At 35.2% G+C, this 16,480-nt stretch overlaps 3 long non-coding RNA genes and 1 other non-coding gene across 5 annotated transcripts; 3 read left to right on the forward strand and 1 right to left on the reverse strand.

The window, feature by feature from the left end:
• Nucleotides 1-479: 479 nt before the first annotated feature.
• Nucleotides 480-587, forward strand: LOC112745185 (small nucleolar RNA R71). Its single transcript, XR_003173127.1, has one exon. It is a non-coding gene; the product is annotated as a small nucleolar RNA R71 (small nucleolar RNA).
• An 8,222-nt stretch (nt 588-8,809) lies between these two features.
• LOC140178284 (uncharacterized) lies at nt 8,810-10,576 on the forward strand. Its single transcript, XR_011870857.1, has 2 exons — nt 8,810-9,997; nt 10,087-10,576. It is a non-coding gene; the product is annotated as an uncharacterized lncRNA (long non-coding RNA).
• Nucleotides 10,577-10,989: 413 nt separating this feature from the next.
• Nucleotides 10,990-12,945, forward strand: LOC112741920 (uncharacterized). 2 transcript variants are annotated; one of them, XR_003813457.2, is made up of 4 exons: nt 10,990-11,125; nt 11,253-11,456; nt 12,369-12,440; nt 12,529-12,945. It is a non-coding gene; the product is annotated as an uncharacterized lncRNA (long non-coding RNA). The 2 variants fall into 2 exon arrangements; XR_011870856.1 differs by having other exon boundaries at nt 12,369-12,436.
• A 583-nt stretch (nt 12,946-13,528) lies between these two features.
• LOC112742481 (uncharacterized) lies at nt 13,529-15,186 on the reverse strand. Its single transcript, XR_011870858.1, has 3 exons — nt 14,825-15,186; nt 14,649-14,668; nt 13,529-13,843 (listed from the first exon to the last, which is right to left on the reverse strand). It is a non-coding gene; the product is annotated as an uncharacterized lncRNA (long non-coding RNA).
• Nucleotides 15,187-16,480: the final 1,294 nt, after the last annotated feature.

The raw sequence follows: 16,480 nt of genomic DNA on the forward strand, positions 1-16,480 counted from the left end.
TTAAAGCCTTGTTGAGGCTTTTGTTGATCCTTCCATGAGAGATTTGGGTGATTTCTCCATGAGGGATTATAGGTGTTTCCATAGGGTTCACCCATATAATTTACCTCTGCTATTGCAGGGTTCTCAGGATCATAAGCTTCTTCTTCAGAAGATGCCTCTTGAGTACTGTTGGATGCAGCTTGCATTCCATTCAAACTCTGAGAAATCATATTGAATTGCTGAGTCAATATTTTATTCTGAGCCAATATGGCATTCAGAGTATCAATTTCAAGAACTCCCTTCTTCTGAGGCGTCCCAGTACTCACAGGATTCCTCTTAGAAGTGTACATGAACTGGTTATTAGTAACCATGTCAATGAGTTCTTGAGCTTCTGCAGGCATTTTCTTTAGGTAAATGGATCCACCTGTAGAAGTATCCAATAACATCTTAGCTAATTCAGACAGACCATCATAGAATATATCCAGGATGGTCCATTCTGAAAGCATGTCAGAAGGACACTTTTTGGTCAGTTCCTTGTATCTCTCCCAAGCTTCATAGAGAGATTCACCTTCTTTTTGTCTGAAGGTTTGAACATCCACTCTAAGCTTACTCAGCTTTTGAGGAGGAAAGAACTTGGCTAAGAAAGCCTTGACCAGCTTATCCCAAGAGTTCAGGCTATCCTTAGGTTGAGAGTCCAACCATATTCTAGCTCTGTCTCTTACAGCAAAAGGGAAAAGCATGAGCCTGTAGACTTCAGGATCTACTCCATTAGTCTTAACAGTATCACAGATCTGCAAGAATTCAGTTAAGAACTGAAAGGGATCTTCAGATGGAAGTCCATGAAACTTGCAGTTTTGTTGCATCAGAGAAACTAATTGAGGTTTAAGCTCAAAACTGTTTGCTCCAATGGTAGGGATGGAGATGCTTCTTCCATGTAAATTGGAATTAGGTGCAGCAAAGTCACCAAGCATCCTCCTTGCATTATTATTATTTTTGGCTGCCATCTCCTCTTCCTTTTCGAAAATTTCTGTAAGGTTGTCTCTGGATTATTGTAATTTAGCTTCTCTTAGTTTCCTCTTCAGAGTCCTTTCAGGTTCAGGGTCTGCTTCAACAAGAATGTCCTTGTCCTTGCTCCTGCTCATATGAAAAAGAAGGGAACAGGAAATAATAATAGGATCCTTTTTACCATAGTATAGAGGTTCCTTTGTTGTTAGTAGAAGAAGAAAGGGAATAAGAGTGAAGAAGAATGGATAATCCAAACACAAAGGTGAGGATAGGAGCAGTGATTTGAGATGAAGAGAAGTGTTAGTAAATGAATAAATAAATAGAAGGAGATGGGAGAGAGGGAATTTTGAAAAATAAATTTTGAAAAAGAGTTAATGATTTTCGAAAATTAAGATAAAATTAAAATTAAAATTAAAAATTGAAACAATTAATTAATTAAAAAGAATTTTTGAAAAAGAGGGAGGTATTTTCAAAAATTAGAGAGGGATAGTTAGTTAGGTAGTTTTGAAAGAGATAAGAAACAAACAAAAAGTTAATTAGTTAGTTGAAACAAATTTTGAAAATCAATTTTTAAAAGATAAGAAGATAAGAAGTTAGAAAAGATATTTGAAAAAGATAGATATGAAAAGGTATGATTAAAAAGATATGATTTTGAAAAAGATAAGATAAAAAGATATTTTTGAAAAGATATGATTGAAATTAGTTTTGAAAAAGATTTGATTTTTAAAATCAAAATTAATGACTTGACTCACAAGTAATCACAAGATATGATTCTAGAACTTAAAGTTTGAATCTTTCTTAACAAGTAAGTAACAAACTTGAAATTTTTGAATCAAAACATTAATTGTTGATGATATTTTCGAAAATATGATATAAAATTAAGAAAAAGATTTTTGAAAAATATTTTTAAAATTTTCGCAATTAAATAAGAAAAATGAAAAAGATTTTATTTTTGAAAAAGATTTTGAAAAAGATAGGATTTTCAAATTGAAAATTTGATTTGACTTATAAGAAACAACTAAATTTTAAAAAGTTTTGAAAAAGTCAACTCAAATTTTCAAAAATTTATGAGTGAAAAAGGGAAAGATATTTTTTTATTTTTGAATTTTTAATGATGAAAGAGAAAAACACAAAATTGACTCAATGCATGAAAATTTTGGATCAAAACATGTGATGCATGCAAGAACACTATGAATGTCAAGATGAACACCAAGAACACTTTGAATGTCAAGATGAACACCAAGAACTTATTTTTGAAAATTTTTAATGCAAAGAAAACACGCAAGACACCAAACTTAGAAATCTTTAATGCTTAGACACTATGAATGCAAAGATGCACATGAAAAACAACAAAAGACACAAAATAAGAAAACATCAAGATCAAACAAGAAGACTTACCAAGAACAACTTGAAGATCATGAAGAACACTATGAATGCATGAATTTTCGAAAAATGCATAAATTTTTAAAAAAAAATGCAATTGACACCAAACTTAAAAATTGACTCAAGACTCAATCAAGAAACACAAAATATTTTTTTATTTTATGATTTTATTAATTTTTTTTTTTTGGATTTTTGTATATTTTTATTTTTTTGAAAACATATAGGGAAAATAAAGCAATGAATTCATAGTCCTCAATCAAGATTCCAGGAATCATACCAGGTTAGTCTAAAGCTTGATGGCCAGCCAAACTTCAGCATACCATTTTGAAACTTTAGAATTCATTCTTAAAAATTTTAAAATAATTTTTGAAAACAAAGGGAAAATTTTTTGAAAGATTTTTGAAAAAAAATTTTTTTTTTTTTGAAAAGAAAACGAAAAGAAAGTTACCTAATCTGAGCAACAAGATGAACCGTCAGTTGTCCAAACTCAAACAATCCTCGACAACGGCGCCAAAAACTTGGTGCACGAAATTGTGATCCCTGGTAATGGCTCCAAAAACTTGGTGCTCTAATCTTAATTCATAATTTGTCACAACTTCGATACAACTAACCAGCAAGTGCACTGGGTCGTCCAAGTAATAAAACCTTACGTGAGTAAGGGTCGATCCCACGGAGATTGTTGGTATGAAGCAAGCTATGGTCACCTTGTAAATCTCAGTCAGGCGGATATCAAATGGTTATGGAGTTTTCGAATAAAAATAATAAATAAACAGAAAATAAAGATAGAAATACTTATGTAATTCATTGGTGAGAATTTCAGATAAGCGTATAGAGATGCTTTCGTTCCTCTGAACCTCTGCTTTCCTGCTGTCTTCATCCAATCATTCCTACTCCTTTCCATGGCAAGATTGCTGTAAGGCATCACCGTTGTCAATGGCTACATCCTATTATCTCTGTGAAAAAGGTCCAAATGCTCTGTCACGGCACGGCTAATCATCTGGAGGTTCTCGATCATACTGGAATAGGATTCACCCTCCTTTTGCATCTGTCACTACGCCCAACACTCGCGAGTTTGAAGTTCGTCACAGCCATCCCTTCCCAGATCCTACTCGAAATACCACAGACAAGGTTTAGACTTTCCGGATCTCAGGAATGGCCATCCATGGGTTCTAACTTATACCACGAAGATTCTAATATCTCGGACTCGGTCCTTGTATTAGATATCTAAGAGATACTCATTCTAGCTTGTTTGCATGTAGAACGGAAGTGTTTGTCAGGCACGCGTTCATAAGTGAGAATGATGATAAGTGTCACATAATCATCACATTCATCATGTTCTTGGGTGCGAATGGATATCTTAGAAGCGGAATAAGTTGAATTGAATAGAAAACAGTAGTACTTTGCATTAAATCATGAGGAACAGCAGAGCTCCACACCTTAATCTATGGAGTGCAGAAACTCTACCGTTGAAAATACATAAGTGATAATGGAGTTCATTGGTCTCGGCCCCAGAGGGGAACCGGAGTAACCAAGACTAAAAATGATCCGAAGATGAAAATACAATAGTAAAAAGTCCTATTTATACTAAACTAGTTACTAGGGTTTACAGAAGTAAGTAATTGATGCATAAATCCACTTCCGGGGCCCACTTGGTGTGTGCTTGGGCTGAACTTGAAGTTTACACGTGCAGAGGCTTCTTTTGGAGTTGAACTCCAAGTTGTAACGTGTTTTTGGCGTTCAACTCTAGTTCGTGACGTGTTTCTGGCGTTTAACTCCAGACTGCAGCGTAGAACTGGCGTTCAACGCCCTTTTGTATCGTTTAAACTCGGGCAAAGTATGAACTATTATATATTGATGGAAAGCCCTGGATGTCTACTTTCCAACGCCGTTGAGAGCGCGCCATTTGGAGTTATGTAGCTCCAAAAAATCCACTTTGAGTGCAGGGAGGTCAGAATCCAACAGCATCAGCAGTCCTTCTTCAACCTCTGAATCTGATTTTTGCTCAAGTCCCTCAATTTCAGCCAGAAAATACCTGAAATCACAGAAAAATACACAAACTCATAGTAAAGTACAGAAATGTGAATTTAACATAAAAACTAATAAAAACATCCCTAAAAGTAACTAGATCCTACTAAAAACATACTAAAAACAATGCCAAAAAGCGTATAAATTATCCGCTCATCAAACACCCAGGTGCGATGGTGGCAGCAGCAGGACACGGTGCGGTGGTGACGACTGGGCGCGGTCTCCCCTTCTCTCCAAGCGCAGCAGCTTCGGTTGATGATGGTGGCAGCGACGAATGCATGAGGGTAAAGAAGTCAAAGCCTCCTTAATCATCGCGGCGTCTTCCTCCCCTTCCCTTACTCCCTGACTCTAGAGCTCTCCATCTTCCCCTCTCGATTTCTCCTCTTCCTCGTCCCCCCCCCCTTTTTCCTTCTCCCCTCTCCTCGTTTCCTCCCCCCCCCTTCCCTACCCTTCCCTTTTTCCCCTTTTCTGAGTGACTGAGTGTATGAACGATGTTGATTTGTGAAATTAGGTTAGAATTAGGTTTTTATTTGGTAATTTAGAGTTAGGGTAAAATTTATATGAATAATATAATAATTTTATAAAATATTTGAGATAAAATAATAATTTGAGATTCAAATATAATACTATGAAGATTACTTTTAAAACGCATAAGACTTTATATATCAATTTATTGATGAGGTCAAATCATTATTTTTAATTTAAATTATAAAATGAACATACTAATCACATTTTATTAAATATGGTTAAAACTCGAAATATCAATTATTTTTAAATTTAATTATATGACTTTTTATTATTTTTTTATCACAACTTTAATTTTAATTTATATAAAATAACTAATTAAAATAGAAATTGTGCATAACTATTAATTATCTTAAATTTAAAGTATTTAGAAAAATCAATCTAATCATTTCTAACAAATTAATCTCTAAGAGCTCAATTTAATAAAACAAACCGTAATTCAATCATAATACAAATTTCTTAAATTAAATTGTATAATACTTCTATTATTGAATTTTAATTTCAAATAACTAATTATAAACTTTGCACAAGAATATTAATTAATTTAACTCCAAATATTAATAAAACTAATTTAATTACTCTTAATAGATTAGTTTATAAAATAAGAAGTTTAAGTTAATAATAAGTCATAACTTTTTCATGATAAAAGTTACTTAAATTAAGCTATACAATTCTTTCTTATTTTTTAATTACTAAAATTACGCAAAATATTCAATTATAGTAAAATTACTTAACAATCTTAATTGATTTACAATGAAATTATCTCCAAATCTATTTAATTATTTCTAATAAAATAATTTCTAAAATTATAAAGTTTAAACTTAATAAGATAAAATCACAATTTATTTATATTTAGATTTTCAAAAATGTAGGAGGTTACAAAATAAAATTATTTTGAAAAAAATATATACACAATTTTTTTTACTCTTAAAGTGTTAAAGATTTTGAAAAAAAATTGTTATAAAATATATTTATGTTTTGTGACAAATAATTAACTTGTTACAAACAATATTGAATTTTGTGACAAATTAATTTTTTGTTACAAAATAATTGGAGTTTTTGAAATAAAAATTTATTTTGTTACAAAACAATTGGAGTTTTTGAAACAAAAAACAAAATTTGTTACAAAACATTTTGAATTTTTGTAACTTGTATTTTTTTGTTACAAAATATTACAATATTTTGTAACAAAACACTATCTCGTTACAAAAACTAACATAATTTGTAACAAAATAAAACAGGTTGTTACAAAATATTATCATGTTTTGCAACAACTTGTAATGTTGTTACAAAACATTATTCTTTTGTAACAATCACATATTATTATTACAAAATACTATTTATTTGTAACAATTTTAAATTTGATACAAATTTTTGTTTACAAATGTTCCATTTTCTTGTAGTGAATGCATATACCCTAAATCCTATACCCCAAACTATATACCATAAACCCCAAACCCTAAAGCCCTAAACCCCTCAGCACTGAACCATGAGCCCTGACGCATGAGCCCTGACCCCTGAGCCCTAAACCATAAACACTAAATCATAAACGGTAAACCCTAAATTGCAAACTCTTAAACCCTAAACCCCTCGGCACTGAACCATGAGCCTGAGCCTTGAGCCCTGACCCATGACCCATAAACTATAAACACTAAACCTTAAACCCTAAACCCTAAACCCTAATGCCTAAACCAATAACCCTAAATCCTAAATCGTAAACCAGAAACCCCAAACCCCAAAGCCTAATGCCTAAACCCTAAATCCTATACCCGAATCCCCAATGCCCAAACCCTAATGCATAAACCATAAACTCTATACTCCAAACCATATACCATAAACTCCAAACCCCCTACCCCAAACCAGACACCCTAAACCCAAAACTCTAAACCCCTAAACCCCTCGGCACTGAAACATGAGCCTTGAGCCCTGACCCCTGACCCCTGAGCCCTAAACTATAAACACTAAATCATAAACCATAACCCCTAAATCCTAAACCCTAAACCCCTCGGCACTATACCATGAGCCTTGAGCCTTGACCCATAAACCATAAACACTAAATCCTAAACCATTAACTCTAAACCATAAACCCTAATGCCTAAACCAATAACCCTAAATACTAAACTGTAAACCAGAAACTCCAAATCCCAAACCATAATGCCTAAACCCTAAATCCTATACCCCAATCCCCAATGCCCAAACCCTAATGCATAAACCTTAAATCCTATACCCCAAACCCTAAACCTCAAACCCCAAACTAGAAACCCTAAACCCCAAACTCTAATGCCCTAAACCCCTCAGCACTGAACCATGAGCCCTGACCCCTGATCCCAAAACCATAAACACTAAATCATAAATGGTAAACCCTAAATCCTAAACTGCAAACTCTTAAACCCTAAACCCCTCGGCACTGAACCATGAGCTTGAGCCCTGAGCCCTGACCCATGACCCATAAACCATAAATACTAAACCCTAAACCATTAACCTTAAACCCTAATGCCTAAACCAATAACCCTAAACCCTAAATCATAAACTAGAAACCCCAAACCCCAAACCTTAATGCCTAAACCCTAAATCCTACACCCTAATCCCCAATGCCCAAACCCTAATGCATAAACCCTAAATCCTATACTCCAAACCATATACCATAAACCCCAAACCCCCTACCCCAAACCAGAAACCCTAAACCCTAAAGCCCTAAACCCCTCGGCACTGAAACATGAGCCCTGAGCCCTGACCCCTGAGCCCTAAACCATAAACACTAAATCATAAACCGTAAACTGTTAACCTTAAATCCTAAACCATAAACTGTAAACCCCTAAACCCCTTGGCACTGAACCATGAGCCCTGATCCCTGACCCCTGAGTCGTAAACCATAAACACTAAATCATAATCCATAAACCCTAGACCCTAAACCGTAAACCATAACCCTTAAACCCTAAACCATAAACAATAAATTCTAAACCTTAAACCATAATCCCCTAAACCCTAAACTATAAACCCTAAACTGTAAACCCTAAGCACTGAACCATGAGCCTTGAGCCATGTGCCCTAATCCCTGAGTCGTAATCCATAAACACTAAATCATAAATCATAAACCCTAAACCCTAAACTGTGAACCATAACCGTTAAACATAAACCATAAACCCCTAAACGCCTGAGCCATGAGCCGCTAGCCATGACCCCTGAGCCACAAACCATATACACTGAATCCTAAACCATAAACCATAAGCCCTAAACCCTAAACCCTAAACCCTAAACCATAAATCCTTAAGCACTGAACCATGATCCCTGAGCCCTGACCCCTGACCCTCTGAGCTGTAAACCATCAACAGTAACCCTTATGCCTAAACCCTAAACCCTAAATCGTAAAACCCCTAAACCATAAACCCTAAACCATAAACCCCTAAACCATTGAAATTAATCAAATTATATTATATTAATGAGTCTCACATTATGTGAAAACTTAAACCCTAAACCGTGCAATTAACTAATGTATTTAAACGTGTTTGATGCTTTAAATTAAATTAAATATTTTAATAAATTTTATAAATATTTTAAATCGCAAAATTAAATATTTAATTGTTAAACTATACTGTATATTGTCACAAACTCCTTTAATATTTGATTTTTGTTTGTTACAATTTTTAGTTTACGAATCATTTATTGTTTAATTTTCCAAGGAAACTAAATTTTTTATTTTCTCAACGTAATTTAAAAACATAGGCATTAATGAAGCCAGATTTACGAAGAGAGAGGACTGGGGATTGAAAAAATTGCCTGTGGAAGACTACAAGTGATAAGGTCACATTTGGATTTTTTATTTTCTAAAATTAGTTTTTAATTAGGAGTTTGTATTTTTAAAATCAAAAGGGTTACTACTCACTAGCCGACTACATCACTATCCATCAACCATTCAAGGCAAACTCTTCTTCTTTTTGGTTCCTCCAACCAACACGCCTGGCTGATCTCAAACTGTGTCGAAGATCATCAGTCCTGCCAACACGACGATGAAGGTAAACCCTACTGGTTCCTTTCACTTCAAGAACATCAATCGTTCTATTCCTCTTGACCTAATGTACAACTAATAAAATCTTAATTCATGAAAAACCAAACGACAGGGTTTGTTTCAGCTTTGGTGTTGTTCAACTGTATTTCATATGTAGGTTTGATTAAAACGTTCTTTAAACCATTGAATGATAGGTTTCAAACAACTGGTACTTGAAACGGAAGTTGCAATGTTTGTCATGAAATGTACTACTATTGTTTATTCCGATCAGCTGCATGCCTGTAAAATTTAAATCAATTTTTTCAGTGGTTTGAAGAAACCCTAGTTGATATTTTTGGGTATTTTTATGATTATCCTAAACCGTTTGGTAGAATGGATCTCGTATGTGTTGTTTATCATGTTATTTGAGTTGAAACTTGTTTCGAAGATGAACATTATTTTGCACTTGCGGCATATGACTTCGTTGAGGGACAAGGGTAAGAGACCGGCAACTAGCGATCAGAATAACCATCAGAACTACAAACTAAGGTTTCTTAAGCCAGTAATTAGGCCAGCAATGTTCAAACTAGTAAATCGCATCCCTATGATATGAACTTTGGGGTTTATAAATTATCTGATGCTATCAATGTTGTAAACATGTAACAATCGCTCCCGATAACTCTGGATGAGCTCCCAAACTGTACTCTATACCTGAACCTTGTAGTCCCTGATGGAAGGAACGCCCATTTTCGGTGCTTCTGGACACCAAATCAAAATGGCAAAGTCGCATTGACGCGTGGCTGGCCAGATTTCTATAGGAGGTACCAAATCAAGCTGGACTCTATGCTCTATTTCAAACACAAAGGAAACTCTGATTTCCAGGTCCAAATCTTTGATTTCGGTGGCATTGAGAATTCATACCAACCCCGACCTCCGAAAGAACAGCTATATGAAAGGAAAGGTAAATTCGAAACCGCAAAATGTATCAACAAGCCTTCTTCAGTGAAGGCTAAAGACGTTGCCGCAAGTGTATCCTCCAAGTGGCCCTTCTTTGTGATGGAACTTACTGGGCCCAAGCTGTCTTCTCGATTGTTGGTAAGCATATACTACTTGCAACCTCTTTTGTTAACGATATGTTCCACCATAATCATTACAAGCGCTGATTTATCGTGTGCTACCATCAGCCCAATGTCCCGCATCTTAGTCTCTTCACTGCTCAGAGGCACCTTTTCCTCCTTACCCACAGCCACATAGAGGTTGAAACCACATACACAAGATATAGTGGAAAAAGAGATGGTAGCTTCGGGGTTATTTTTGGAGGGTGCGAAACATTTGCTTCATTGTGCAACTTTAAGCCGGGTGGTGTAGGTGTCTTCGAGGTCATCTTTGTTGATCTGATGACGATCATCCAGGTTCGATGCAGATAGGATGCTACAGGATGAGGAGCATAAGGCATTATGTCCCTGTATTTGAAATATGTTTGCATATATGTTGCTAAGACTTTCAGTTTGGTAGTAGGAAGAAATTAACAAATATGTCCTCTTGTTGCATGTTGTTCTTTTTTATTTCTGTGACTTTTTTTGAAAACATTTATGGCTCTTACACTAGCCATAAAATACTCTATTGACTTCGTACTGTTGCACACCCTAAAGCTTCAAGGTTATTCTCTCGTTAGTCATTACTATTGGTATCAACTGTTAAGTTGTGTAGACTTTTTTTAATATTTAAGCTCCATTAGCTTGATTCCTTAAGGGAACAAATAATCTTCATTGTTTTGATGTCATTTCTAGGTGTAAATTGTAAATATAATTCCAAAAATACAGTTAGATAAATATTTTTTTTTTGAACATGGGTAACATGAAAGTTTAAAAAGTTCAAGAAAAACATTTGTTAGCAGATCCCCATTTGGATTTAGAGAGATGGAGTGGGCCATTGTTTAAGTATTTGTTTTCCTACATCAAGGGTTCGGACGTTTAGTTTTATTGGGCTTATACTACTTCAAAGTTGAGCGGAAGATGTGGTGTGGTCTTATGGGGTTGGGCTTGGGCTTCGGTTCGGGTAGGAATATTTTTGTCTTGGCCCAGGAAATGGAAAACAAAAGGGGTGAGGCAAGAAGGCATCCAGAACAAGTAAGAATTAATGAAAACCCTAAACCCGAATTCATCACACACAGAACCAGAATTGTCGAACAATTCATTCGTGTCATACGTTCCGGTCTTCATCGTAAGTCCTCTGCCCTATCATGTTGGATTCAGATGTGTGACTTTGATCATTATTGAATTGTACCTGAGCAAGTTTCGTATTTGATTTATTGTTTGGTTCATCATATTTCTGGTTGACAATGGCTAAGTGATCTGAGTTCCCACGGACCCTACACACCTTCGGATAAGGTGGAAGAATTCCTGACCGTTGAAGATGGCGAGTACCCTTCAGGGGTCCAACTTAGTCTCTTCTCTTAAGGAATAACGCAAAGAACATTTTAACACAAAGGAGCAGCTCCAACTTCTTTGAGTTAGATCCTTTTTCCCTGCATGCAACTCCTTCTCAAGAATGGGTTCGTATCCTAATAATTTTTGTTATGCAAAATGTTATTATCAAAATGAATAATTTTTTGGGTTTTGTATTATATCTAATAGTTTGTAGACAAAAAACAATGTAATCAGTAATAGTCCATACGTATTTCAGACAATGTTGTTCAATTTTCTTTCTCGCTTGTTAGTAATTAGTTAAGTACGTGTTGCCAAGAAAACGGAGAAAGAAAGATGATGCTAGTGTTTGGTTGCGTGTAGGTTGGCACAAAGTTGTCTAGTTATTGGGGTTAAAGCATGGGTATGGTTTTTAAGTGTAACGGTGGCTCGAAATTTAGGTTCCTAGTGAGCCGTTCAAGTGACTCGGAGATTTATTATTCGAGTTTGACAAGTTTCCATGACGATCACCACCATGTGGGAAATAATTTTCCAATTCATACGGGGTGAACATTATGGAAACTTCTCAAACTTGAGTAATCAATCTCTGAAGCACTCAAACGGATCCCCAGGAACTTAAATTTCGATTCACCATTATACTTAAAAATCACAAAATACTCATGCTTTGATCCCAATAACTTGAAAACTCAGTACCGACATGCATTCAACCAAACACTGTCATCTTCTTTCTTGCTCCATTTTACCTATAATCCATCCCCGGCTGGAACCTCCGTTGCTATCGAATATGGTAGTCCTTTCCAGTCTCTCTTTAAGAAAATACAATGAGGAAGAATGAAGTCGGGAACAATACTAAACTAATTATTAACAATTGACAGAAGAAATATGAATGCATCACATTTAAATGGATACGATTGCTAACATATAAGGATGATGGAATGGTATTTATATTGTTAATTCACTATACACTGCTCTTGCTTCCAGCATTGCTTACTAAGCATGATATGCTAAATATAAATTATAACATCTTTTTAATGTGCAAGAGACGATTGTGGGTTTTGGGTGACTAAGTCAACGAGGGGCAGTGCCAACGGGTGGATGACTACATAATGCACGTAATTATAAACTTCAAGTCTTGATTTTGTGAACCCTTTTAACAATGTACTTATGCTAAGAAGACTGTTTTTTAATTTTTAATATCAGGTAAATGAAACGACAAGGTTGCGGCAGGTTCATGAACACATCATGAAAATGTTCAACCTGAAATCCCATGAAGTGCTTCAGGATTCAAACTCATACTTTAGTGAAATATCTGAACAAGAAGAAGGATTGGTTAATGTGAAAGGAAATCTACTTTGAGTTCCAGCTACGGCCTTCATATAAGTTGTAATTTGCTGGGATTTGATCAAACCTAATGCGTTGAATAATTCTTTCAGACAGTTTGATTGTTTATGCTACAATTTTTAAGATGTTACTTCATTGTTGAACTATTTTTTTACACAAAACAGTACTGCAAATGTTATCTTGCGAATGTCCTGTTGTTATTTAACAGAACAACAAAGTGTAATGCATAACACTTCAAAATGAAAAATGAATTCCAACATTTGGATGATTTGAATATGTACCGTACATTTCCACTTACTAAACTGATTATAATTTTTTTTCTAATTCCTATGATGTTTTGTGATAATAATATTTTGAACATCACTAATTCACAATAAATAATGGCTAATCTTAAATGTCAATTTCTTATTCTTGGTAGGGCACATTTAATAGGACTATATCAGCACAAATTCATTTGAAACATCTAAAATTCATATTAGTTGCACACGTTTGATATGTTCAACGTTGATCATAGAAGGACCAAGGTTAGCTCTCCCCACCATAGAAAATTTAATGGTTTTTAGGATTTGGGGATACATTGCCTAAAGTAAAACATGATTCGTAACCAATAACTGGCAAACACATTGGCAGCACTAAGGTTGCGAGAACCGGACCGGTCAATGAACTAATGAAGCAATTGGTTCATTGATTTATTAGTTCGACCGGAGTTCAACCGGTTTAATTAAATATTAAATAAAATTATTAAAAAGTTAATTTTTGGAGTTATACCTCAACATGAAACTAAAAGGTGTTATACCTCAAGATTAGAGGTTAGTAGTTTTCTTAAAAATATTAACACTTGATACATTAAGATGCTCAATAAAAACACTAACAAAGATAATTTATTCATAGTAATTAACACAAAATTTCTCTATTATTTAGATGTAAATGGTACCAATAAAAATAAAAAAGATCCTCTAAACTACATTCTTAACAATTAGCTCATTCTAGACATTTCCACCATATAACAAGAGTGACTTTATGCCAGCCAGAGAGAACACAACACAATACAACATATAAGGAGATTAACAAAAAAAATACGCAGTTCAATGTAGGAACATGTGCGCAAATTCCATGATTGATTGAATCGGGTGAGGGATTTGCCATGGCTTAATAAGCGATCTGAATCCAAAATCTAAAAATCCAAATTACATACAACGATTAAGAAAGACAGCAATTCAGAATCCAGAAGATTATATCAATTTATACAGCATTCAAAATCCAAAATTATATTCAGTAAAATTCAATATAACAGAATTAAACTTATATGAAAAAATTCAATATAGCAAAATTCAAAATCCAGAGTTCCAAAATTAAACTTATATCAAATTCAGAATTACAGAATGATTAATATATATAACAAAATAAAAAAAATTGAAAAGCAGAAGAACTCTGCATCAAGCCATCAATTCATATAATTAACAAAATAAAAAAAATTAACCAGCAACATCCTTTTTGTATTTCCAGCATAACCAAAAGAGCATAAATCAACAAAAGAATAATAGAGTGAAGTTTTAGGGCTTTTCAACAATTTTCTAGTCCGCTTTAGGTGAGGCTATGTATTTTGAGGCTATGTATTTCGCCACATTGACACGGCGAGCAAGCTTATCAGTTTTCTCATCTGGGATTTCAACTGAAAACTCTTCTTTCAGTATCAAATCAGAGCTAGAACCAGTTAAAGAGCACAAGTATTTCAATTGTATACTAACACATTCATTCCCAATATAGTACCATCAACAACTCATAATTAGAAGAATTAGAAAAAAATCAGCAACCAACAACTTAGAAATCAGAATTGATATAACAAAACAAAACTCAGAAATCAGAATCAATATAACAAACCAAGTTTTTAAGTTTAACTAATTTCACTCAACAACAAGCCAACTAGTAAATTAACTCAGAATTAGAAAAAATAGCACAAAAATAACTCAGAAAATTACCAGAAAACAACAATCCAGCCCTGTTAACAACAATGAACAACAAAGAAAATTAACTCAGAAAACAACTAAATAACCCAGAAAAAAATAATCAACAATCTAACATAATTAAATCCAGAAAAATAGCAATTAACTCCCAAAAATAAAACTGAAGAAGCAGTGGAGGGATGGACACTTACCAACGGTAACAGTAGCTGAGCTACGAGAAAGAGAGAGAGAACAGAGACAAAGCAGAGAAACGCCGACGAGAAGCGAACGTGCGTGAGCGACGGCGATGAGAGAAGTCCACGACTGAGTTGAAGCGCGCCGGTGAGAGCCATAAATGAACCAAACTTAACAAAAACAAAAAAAATCTGCAACTCAAGGCCGACGATGACAACTGGCTTGACCTTCGAGAGGGCCGAGCAGACCTTCGAGAGGGCTGTCACTGTCGGCGGCGACAGTGGCGGGGACTGGCACGCGTTCTGGAGCTTGAAGGTGGCTGCGATAAGGTTTCGTGTTTGGAGAGAGAACTGAGAAGAGAGCCTCTCTGGTTTCTTTCTTTTTTTCTTTTTTTTTTAAATATATAAAGTAGCAAACCAGGAGGCTAAAAACCCGGCCGGTTCATACGGTCTACCGGTTAACCACCGATTCGTCCGGTTTTTTGCCGATTTTTTGTAGGTCGGTTTCTAGCATCAATCGGACCGGCCAGATGATTGGTTCTCAGTTAACCCAGTCGAACCGGCCGGTCCAGTCCAGTTTTTAGAACCTTGGGCAGTACTTCAGGAGGTCTGTTAATTACATTAAATCATGAATATTGACCCAATATTCGTGATGCACGAAATTATGAAATTGAAATTTTTCAAATAATCAACTTCTATTATGCATCGACGCGAATAATGCCATGTACGATACTTGTTTTTTTTCCACAAAGCATTGGCGACTATAAAGGATCTACGACATCGTGCTGCACATGTGTTTTGTCATATGTTTCTTCAATGGCATGATTATTGCATTCATATTTTGTGAATAAATGTCCTCCCTCTTGGTGTGATAGATTCACCTCCTAATAACATGATTATCGAAAAACACAAATCATATTCTCGCATAAAAGCATAATGGCCATTCATCGTATATTGGATAATAGGAGTTTCACGCACCTGTTTTACGGAGTGTAAGCTTTTGTTATCTAATCCATTCATGGACGTGACATCCATGGATTCACTGCTTTGATGGATGCTCGGCTGGTTTAAAAAAAACATAAAACGTGATCTTCATTAATTTGCCCAGTTCATGTGAAGAAACAGACAAGTTGAGATTCATGAAAATTACCTCAAAAAAGGTGTTGTCATTACCCTTCCAGTTCCTAAAACCCGCGGCCAAAAATTTCCTTGATCCACCATGTTTAAAAACCTGTGCACACAGAGGAGTGCATTCACATAAATTCATGCTTTTGAAAGGGACACCCACCCAAAAGTTTTCACCAGCATCATCTCAATTAGTGTAAACAAATCGTCGTACCTTGTTCTTAGGTCGTGAATGGTCTTCGGACTTAACCGAATTCGACTTCGAATAATTAGCACACCTTTATTACTGAAATCAACTTTGGCTGATGCATTGCCGTCTGATCGCTAGGAAGGGTTACCTTTCTCACTATGCTGCATCAGATCTGGACAGCGCTTGTAGTAATGACCGTACTTGTGGTAATTAGAGCATACTCTCTTCTTCCTCCATGAAGACCTCTTGCAAAGGGCTCCTTTACTTTTGACAACAAAGGGATCATTGATGCCTCCCACGTTCGGATTTGGAGTGGACGTCCTGTGTTTGCGTGACTGGAAGTAAATAATTAGCTTCAC

Source organism: Arachis hypogaea, chromosome 14, assembly GCF_003086295.3.
Source record: "Arachis hypogaea cultivar Tifrunner chromosome 14, arahy.Tifrunner.gnm2.J5K5, whole genome shotgun sequence".
In the NCBI taxonomy this organism is placed as follows: domain Eukaryota; kingdom Viridiplantae; phylum Streptophyta; class Magnoliopsida; order Fabales; family Fabaceae; genus Arachis; species Arachis hypogaea.